Source organism: Mustela nivalis (assembly GCF_964662115.1).
Source record: "Mustela nivalis genome assembly, chromosome: 7".
NCBI classification, from domain to species: Eukaryota; Metazoa; Chordata; class Mammalia; order Carnivora; family Mustelidae; genus Mustela; species Mustela nivalis.
Genome location: NC_139026.1, coordinates 27,766,003 through 27,773,598, shown reverse-complemented (window position 1 = coordinate 27,773,598; position 7,596 = coordinate 27,766,003). Strand labels below are relative to the sequence as shown.

At 36.3% G+C, this 7,596-nt stretch overlaps 1 long non-coding RNA gene across 1 annotated transcript; it reads left to right on the top strand.

Moving 5' to 3' along the window:
- Positions 1–5,328: 5,328 nt before the first annotated feature.
- LOC309868784 lies at positions 5,329–6,887 on the top strand. The gene is made up of 3 exons (XR_014313845.1): positions 5,329–5,491; positions 5,943–6,005; positions 6,086–6,887. It is a non-coding gene; the product is annotated as an uncharacterized lncRNA (long non-coding RNA).
- The last annotated feature ends 709 nt before the right edge of the window (positions 6,888–7,596 follow it).

Sequence of the window (7,596 nt, the reverse complement as noted above, 5' to 3'; positions counted from 1 at the left end):
ATTTAATTTCTTCCATGTGATGTATTTTTAAAATCACCCACATTGTGCCTATATCTGCTTTTAAGGACTAATGATTGGGACTACTTCGGGGACATGCAAAAGGAAACAAACAAGTGGCAGTGGGACAGCTGAAGACTAGAAACAGTGGAAAGCTGTTTCCACCCAGAAGACCAAAGGGACAGGAGGATGAAATGGTGTTATCAGCATGCATTCAGGATTAGAATTGCACAAGAGTGGTTTCCTGGTGGGAAAGAAAAATATGCTTATTACCAGCAACGGGTGCCGATAAAGGGAAGGAGGGAGAAGTACATCAGTTATTCTCCTTTTACCTTGATTTCTCAGTCTCCTGGGACCTCTGACTGATTCTAAGCACAAGCCAGCTGGCAACAGAGCCAGTGAGGCAGTTTGCAAAAATTAGCCTTCTAAGACCCAGATGGGGTAGAGAAGAGTGGAACATATACTAAGCGAACAAAGAAAGAACAACCAAATATGCTTTGCTATTCTCTAGTGTTATGTTCCTAACCAAGTCCCAGCAAATGCTACCCAGATAAGGGTGACTCCGCCCCATTTCAATACCTCCTGCCATGCCGGTGGCCAGTCCATAGCCAATACCCTCAGCTTCTAAATTTCCTTTCATGACATCCAGGTTTTCACAACTATTAAACAATATGGAATCTCCTTAGCACTTTGCTTCCTTCTCTCTCTCTCTCTCTCTCTCTCTCTCTTTATGTATATATATATATATATATATATATACACACACACACACACAAATATATGTATACATATACACACATATGTATAGATCAGTTAAAAGAGTGTTTGTAATTTATATTGTATTTTATATATTATAAATTATAAAATGAAAAGCTTGTTCCAAACTTTTCTGGAAAATAGGCCAAAATTTTTGTCTATTTCCAAGATTTGGATAGAATTCCTTGATTTGACTACATCCCACAAGAATGCCTTCATTCCTGTTTTTTACTGGAAACTTCTAAACTGTTGACACCACAGATTAAAAAAAAAAAAAAAAACAGATGGGCAAGTCTCTATGACCTCATTTTATGTTAAGGATACAAATATTCATCCAGATAAAAAACAATGTCTCTATTTTTTTAATGTCTGTAAATAAAACAACTTGCAAAAGTCATTTTATCCATTCATCCATTGCTTGCTTATTGACATTAAGTAGATCTATGGTTATGGTGGGAAATTCTTCAATCATCAGTCATTCTCAGTAACCGAGGGGATTTTTTTCAATAAAAACAAAAGCAAATTTTTATAAAAAGGCTCAGAGTTCAAAATGCCTAAAGATGTGTGATTAGAGATATTTGTCATAATCATGACAAGATGAATGAAAATTCTTTTCAGTGGAAATAACATCTCTTTCTTTTTTTTATAAAGAATTCTTTTCTTTAATTTTACAGCAAAAAAGAAAAGAAAGACAGAAAAAAAAGAAAGAAGGAAAGAGAGAGAGAGAGAGAAAGAAAAGTAAAGTATTTGGCATAAAGTAGTACTGAACTTCAGCCAGAGGAGAGTTTGTTCAGAAGTTCATCCCTCCTTTAATCTAGGCAAGTTCAAACTACAGCAAAATTATAGTTTTTAGTATCCCTTGAAATTCCAATGGGTTCTGTTGAGAAGGAACTTCAGAAGATAGTGACTCTACACTCTTCAATTCAAGACAAGACAGCATAAAACTCTTTACTAGTTAAATAATATCAGAAAAGTAGTTTGCTATTTTTCAGTATCATATTTGTGATTATCAGACCTTAACCTGAGATGCAAAAATCCACCATCTTCCCAGTTAAAATCTTTTCATAAAATAATGGAAGCCATTTACTTACATAGAATGAGCTAGCAAATACTATTTTGTCATTTCCAAATGAGTTAATATAGCTCTTCATATGACTAGTAGTATCACAAAATGGATGGTAATTATAAATTGCATTTTGACAAACACAGAATCAGAAAGAAGCAAAGGTCTTTCATGGCAAATCAGTCAGTAGTTATCACATACCAACTGAGTACAAAGTTATATGGTCAAAATAATACAAGCAAATTATATTAGTTACTCCTTTTCTCCATTTATCAGTTTTTGTTGTTGTTGCTCAAGAGTTATTTATCCAAAGTAATTTTTGTGTGATGTAATTTTATTAAATTTATATGTCGAGGAGAAGTAGTACGGTTTGGTTAGTGCTTTGTCATGGCAAAGACATGTAATAAACAGGTTATGTACTTTAGGATCTGTCATTTTCTCTAAGGAGAGTAGAGCCATACTAGAGGCGCTATGACAATGACCAACGTGTGTTGTCGGTATTCGCAGAGCGTGAGCCCAAGCAACAGCCAGGCTTCATGGAGTACCTGAGACATGAGCTGATCTCCCAGTGAAACTGAGTCAACCAGTATATAGACCGCATGAGTAACTTGTATTTAAAAGAAAGGTCTAAGGGCGCCTGGGTGGCTCAGTGGGTTAAGCCACTGCCTTCAGCTCAGGTCATGGTCTCAGGGTCCTGGGATTGAGTCCCGCATCGGGCTCTCTGCTCAGCAGGGAGCCTGTTTCCTTCTCTCTGCCTGCCTCTCTGCCTACTTGTGATTTCTCTCTGTCAAATAAATAAATAAAATCTTTAAAAAATTTAAAAAAAATAAAAGAAAGGTCTAGAAAGTGATGATCTATTTTGGTTTCTCAAGTACTTTTCATACCTTTGATTTAGAATTTGTCTGTTGTATACAAAATCTCCTTGTAGTAGTAAGTGCCATGTATCTCAATGTGATCAAAATACATACTCTGCAGAAAGAAAAAACAACAACAACAACAACAAAAAACAAGTCATCTAGTTAAAACGTGCTGTGGCTATGAGACAGAGGTGTGTGTACTGCAGGAATGACCAGGAGAAAGTCCGCTCTGTGCTCCTTCACTTGATGGAGAGATTTCCAAGCTGCAGAACAAATACTAATGATTCCAGCTGAAATCAGTACAAATGTCATTCTAAATAGGCAGCCAATTTCCAAGTGTTGATTATTCAAGAATATTGTGGATTTTTCTAATGCTACAAAAGACTAACTGGGATACATTTTAATAACACAAATCTACTCTTTAGCTGAATATACTTAGATTTTTTTTCTTATTTTTGTAGCAAGTATTGGGATTTATTTACTCTGCAAAATATCCAGCTCTAGTCTCACTAGCAGAGAGTTGTAAAAATTCTCAAGAAAATGACAAATTTTATCTTTGACCCAAATTTCTTTTTCAAATTACTTTCACTAGTGATAACACATTCTAGAAAAGAATATTTTGAGTTATTCTCTGACATACAGCTCTTAGGGAATAAAATTACTAGGTCCTATGTTATTCTTATTAGATTCTTTTAAAAGAAAAGTGACTGAGGGAAACAATACCAGCAATATTTTTATTTCTTTTTATTATAAATATAATTCTTTTTATTGTGTTTTTCCTTTTTGCTACATTTTTATTATAATTTATACTTAATTATTTTTATTATATTTTTTACTTAATTTTTCAAATGAGAACATTAGAGTCCAGAATTGTAGTCATTTGCCCAAATCCAAGTAGCTAAGGAGGGTTCTGCTATAAAAAAGTTAATTTCATCACACTGGAGAGATATTTGATTCAATGTGTGAATGTACTTCTGTTATGCAAGAAGAGTACATTTCAAACATATGAATGGAATTTTTGATGATGAGAATCTTTGAACTCTATGATACTAGAGGAAAACCTTAGAAGAGAGGAACAAATTACTTGTAGATAAGAAAGGGAAAATTCTTTGAATTGATGGATTGGATGGAAAAAGGTGTGAGGTGCTAAAAAGTGGAAAAGTCACCCTAGAGAGAATGTCTGCTAGTTTGTTTTATTTGTCTGTTTTGTCAGGAGGGTATACCAAAGTGAAAAAGAGGATAGCATCAGGACAGTGCTCTACGAAATATTAGGAACAAGTTTCGGTCAATTAAATCCTGTGTGGCAAATTTGATGGGTAGGATAAAAAAACAGGACAGCATTATTGAAAGTTTCCATTGATGAAGAGAAGGACAATCTCCAGCAAGTTTCACTTTATAAATAAATGCAGTGTCATCCTACTATAATACAGTTTGTGATTAAAAAAAAATAATTGCAAGTGACACAGGATACCTGAGACCTCATGAAAACATGAAAATTAACACTTGGCCGATAATGTATGTGTGGGGGAAAAGGTCTCTTTCCTACCAACCGTCATACTAAGTAGCAGGTGGTATGGGTAAAGCCATTCCAAAGAATAAGCTACAGAGATAGGAACGGGCCCAGTTAAAGCCTCTTGACGGATGGGATGGTGGTGTCAAATTTCCATGCAAGGACGGCTCCAAGAGAAAATCTATATAAGACCTAGAGTTCAAATAACATCTGGATTTAGGTGTGCCTGAATGAGTCACACTGTTAGACCAGTCATGGGAAGTACTGAAACTGACAAGTGGCTTGCTACTGATGTTCTCCTGACTGCCTGCAAACAATGTGATTTTATTCATCTGCCAACTGATAAAAATTATATCTATCCTTTTGTTTTATAAGAGCATCATTGGTTTCATTTACACTTGAAATGTTTAACCCCTGAGAGTTCCAGGTACTGACAGAACACCAAGCACTGATCAATTCAACATGAGGATCTTTTTTACAAGCACTTCACTATGATCTTTGAAGAAAAACCCATGCAAATATAATTCTGTCTTTGTTTAAAGAAATTCAGAAGATTGGGTTTAAAAAAAAAGAAAAAAAGAATGTCAATATATGCAAAACACGACTTATTTGATGATTCATTGGCAGATATTAAAAGAAATTAGAAGTTGGCATAAACCAATCTCTACTCTGGGTCGTTAATGGATTAGGAAAAAAGACACTGGACCTGATGTAAAAAAACACATGGATTCTAGACTGAGAGTAGGTTTTTTGGTTTTTTGTTTGTTTGGTTTTTTTGTTGTTGTTGTTTGTTTGTTTTTTTACCATCTGTATTATTTTTGGGCAAGTCACCAAATCCCTCAGAATAAACTTCTACCTATTAATCTACACAGTTATGCTAAGAATTCTTGTTTTTCCTAATTCAAATGGCCTGAGATGTTCTATCTTGATTGGGCTCTGAACCCAGGTTTTCCTCCCAACCCATTCATCGTCACTGAGCATCCAATGTTTCCTTTTTAGTCATGCAACATTTAGTCGTGCAATATTTGTGTCATGCTAAGTATTTACTGGACATTGTGAAATGGAAACGAATGACGCACACAAGAAGGAATAAATAAGATACCCACAAGATTTATTAAACAATCCAAAAAAAAAAAAAAAGAGGAATATTTGAGAAGGCATAAGTAGGAAGAGAAAGGGGGCAGGAGAGGACATAAGAAGATATAAAGCGGCGAGTTTTCCATAGCCGGCTACAGAGTTGCTTAGGAACCCACATAGACTACGAAACTATGGACAAATACTACACCCTGGATTAGCCCATCACAGTATGTATCTGAGTTTGTGTTGTCCTCTGTTCATACTCTCCACAGTCAGTGATCTAGAACAGTGCTGCCTAAGAGAACTTTCAGCAGGGATGGAGAGTTCTACGTGCGTCCTGTCCCATACAGGCAACCTCTAGTCACGGGTAGCTGCCGAGTATTTGGAATGGGGCTAGTGTAACCGAGGAACTAAATTTTTATTTTAATTTAATTTTAACTCAAAATGCAATTACATAGTCCCATGCGGCTGATGGCTACTGTATGGGACAGCACGGATCTGTGACCTACAAGCGACTGGCCATATTCCTGTGTGGAGCAGAGGAAAGCTTCCAAGACAGAATTGTGGCTCAAAATAATATGTGTCTGGCAAAATGAACCATTGTTTTAGGGACTTCAGTTTTCAAAACCACCCAAGATTTTGTTTTACAACCCGTGACTGACTTAATACATCTCTTCAACAGATCATTGCCTTTTGTCACCAGAAGTGGGAACAGAATTGAGTTTGCTCCATGGAACGCACTCCTGTAGGTTTCTGGGACTCAGTTTTCTCTTCTGTAAAATGAAGTGTTGGACTTCATCAGATCACGTTTAAAATTCTTTTCAGCTGCGGGGATTGGGAGCAAGCCTACACGAACCACCGGGAAGAGCTTGCATGTTTGACTTTTAAGTCTCATCTGTGAATTCCAGTCTCATCATCAGAATCTCTCCAGCATGTTTCCCCTTTCCCTTTGTGCCTCTCACTCTTCCTGTCTGTCCACAGTTCAAAAGATTTCTCCTGTCCGAATGATTTATCCTTCTTGATTTATGCTGTCAGATAGGTCTGTTTAGATAGAGTCCAGACACACTCATGTGTTGCTTACGCATTCTAACCAAGAGAGACAACTTCAAATGGATCAAGGTTATCTAAAAGAAAGAATGAGAACTTTAGTCAAAGATCAGAAGGAAAGAATAAGATGATAAAATAAACTTGGGATAAAGAATTCTAAGGTTTAAACCAAACCAAGGCAGGAAGCATGTTTTTCTTTCACAAAATCAGACGAATTCTTCTGGGAAGGGTTCTTTGAGCAGCAAGGAGTTGCAGTTGCAGACATGCAGATCTTTGACGTGGCCACTTGGAGCTTGTCAAAGAGAAACAATCTGAAAATTCACTCTGGTCCCTCTGGCTCCCCTGGTTCGCTACACCCTCAGAAAGAAAAAGATTACACAAGTGCCACCTTTTGGACAAAACGGCAATAGCAACAAAGAGGCCAGCTATCAAAGAGTATTAAGTCTAGCTCATTCTTAAAGGCAATAATGAAGAGGTAAATCATTTTAATCTTATCATAATGCTTGGAAGTTATATTCTACACAGGTCTAGAAATCTTCCCACTTTAAAAATATAAGTAAAGACTGAATTAAAACCTGAATTTGTTGTTTGTCATTTTTAAATGGTATATTTAAATAAAGTAAGTATATGTGACTTTGTTTTAAAACAATATGAAATAATCACAAAAAATAAAATGCTATCCAAAATATGGATGTCATGCTTTTCTTTTAGCCTGATCATGCATGTAGATCTACTGGGAATGTTAATTATTTGCTCTCAGTTACTCTGCCCTAGAGAAGATACTCCTTAACTTTAAGTAGTATCCCCCCCCCCTTTTTTTTTCAGTATTAAGAATGGAAAACTGGAGAGGCAAATACCTGTATTTTGTTATAGACGGAAATTCTTTCTTGTTTTTATCTAAAACCTGGGGGCGGGGGAGATGGCCCCAGGAATCTGCTAAGGCTTTAGAGGTACAACAAAACATGGTAGAGAATAATATAATTATCATTTAACATGTGCTAATACCCTTTGCATGTCCCAGACATCCTGGGCATGCCCTCCACTGTCATACTGACCTCTGAGCAAAAGATGCTGCAAGTGAACAGTAGCCAAGGCTGACCTTTAAAAGGCTTCAGAGATGGAGGTAGGAGGATGTTGGAATTTATCAGAAACCACATGGAGATACCCACAAATCTGACTTAAAAATAGTTCTCACTGGCCTGACCCATTGAAGTCATAAGTATAAAATAACCCTCTTTATTTAATGACTCATTCTCTCTCTAAAGAACCTTTCAAACATAATCCATTAA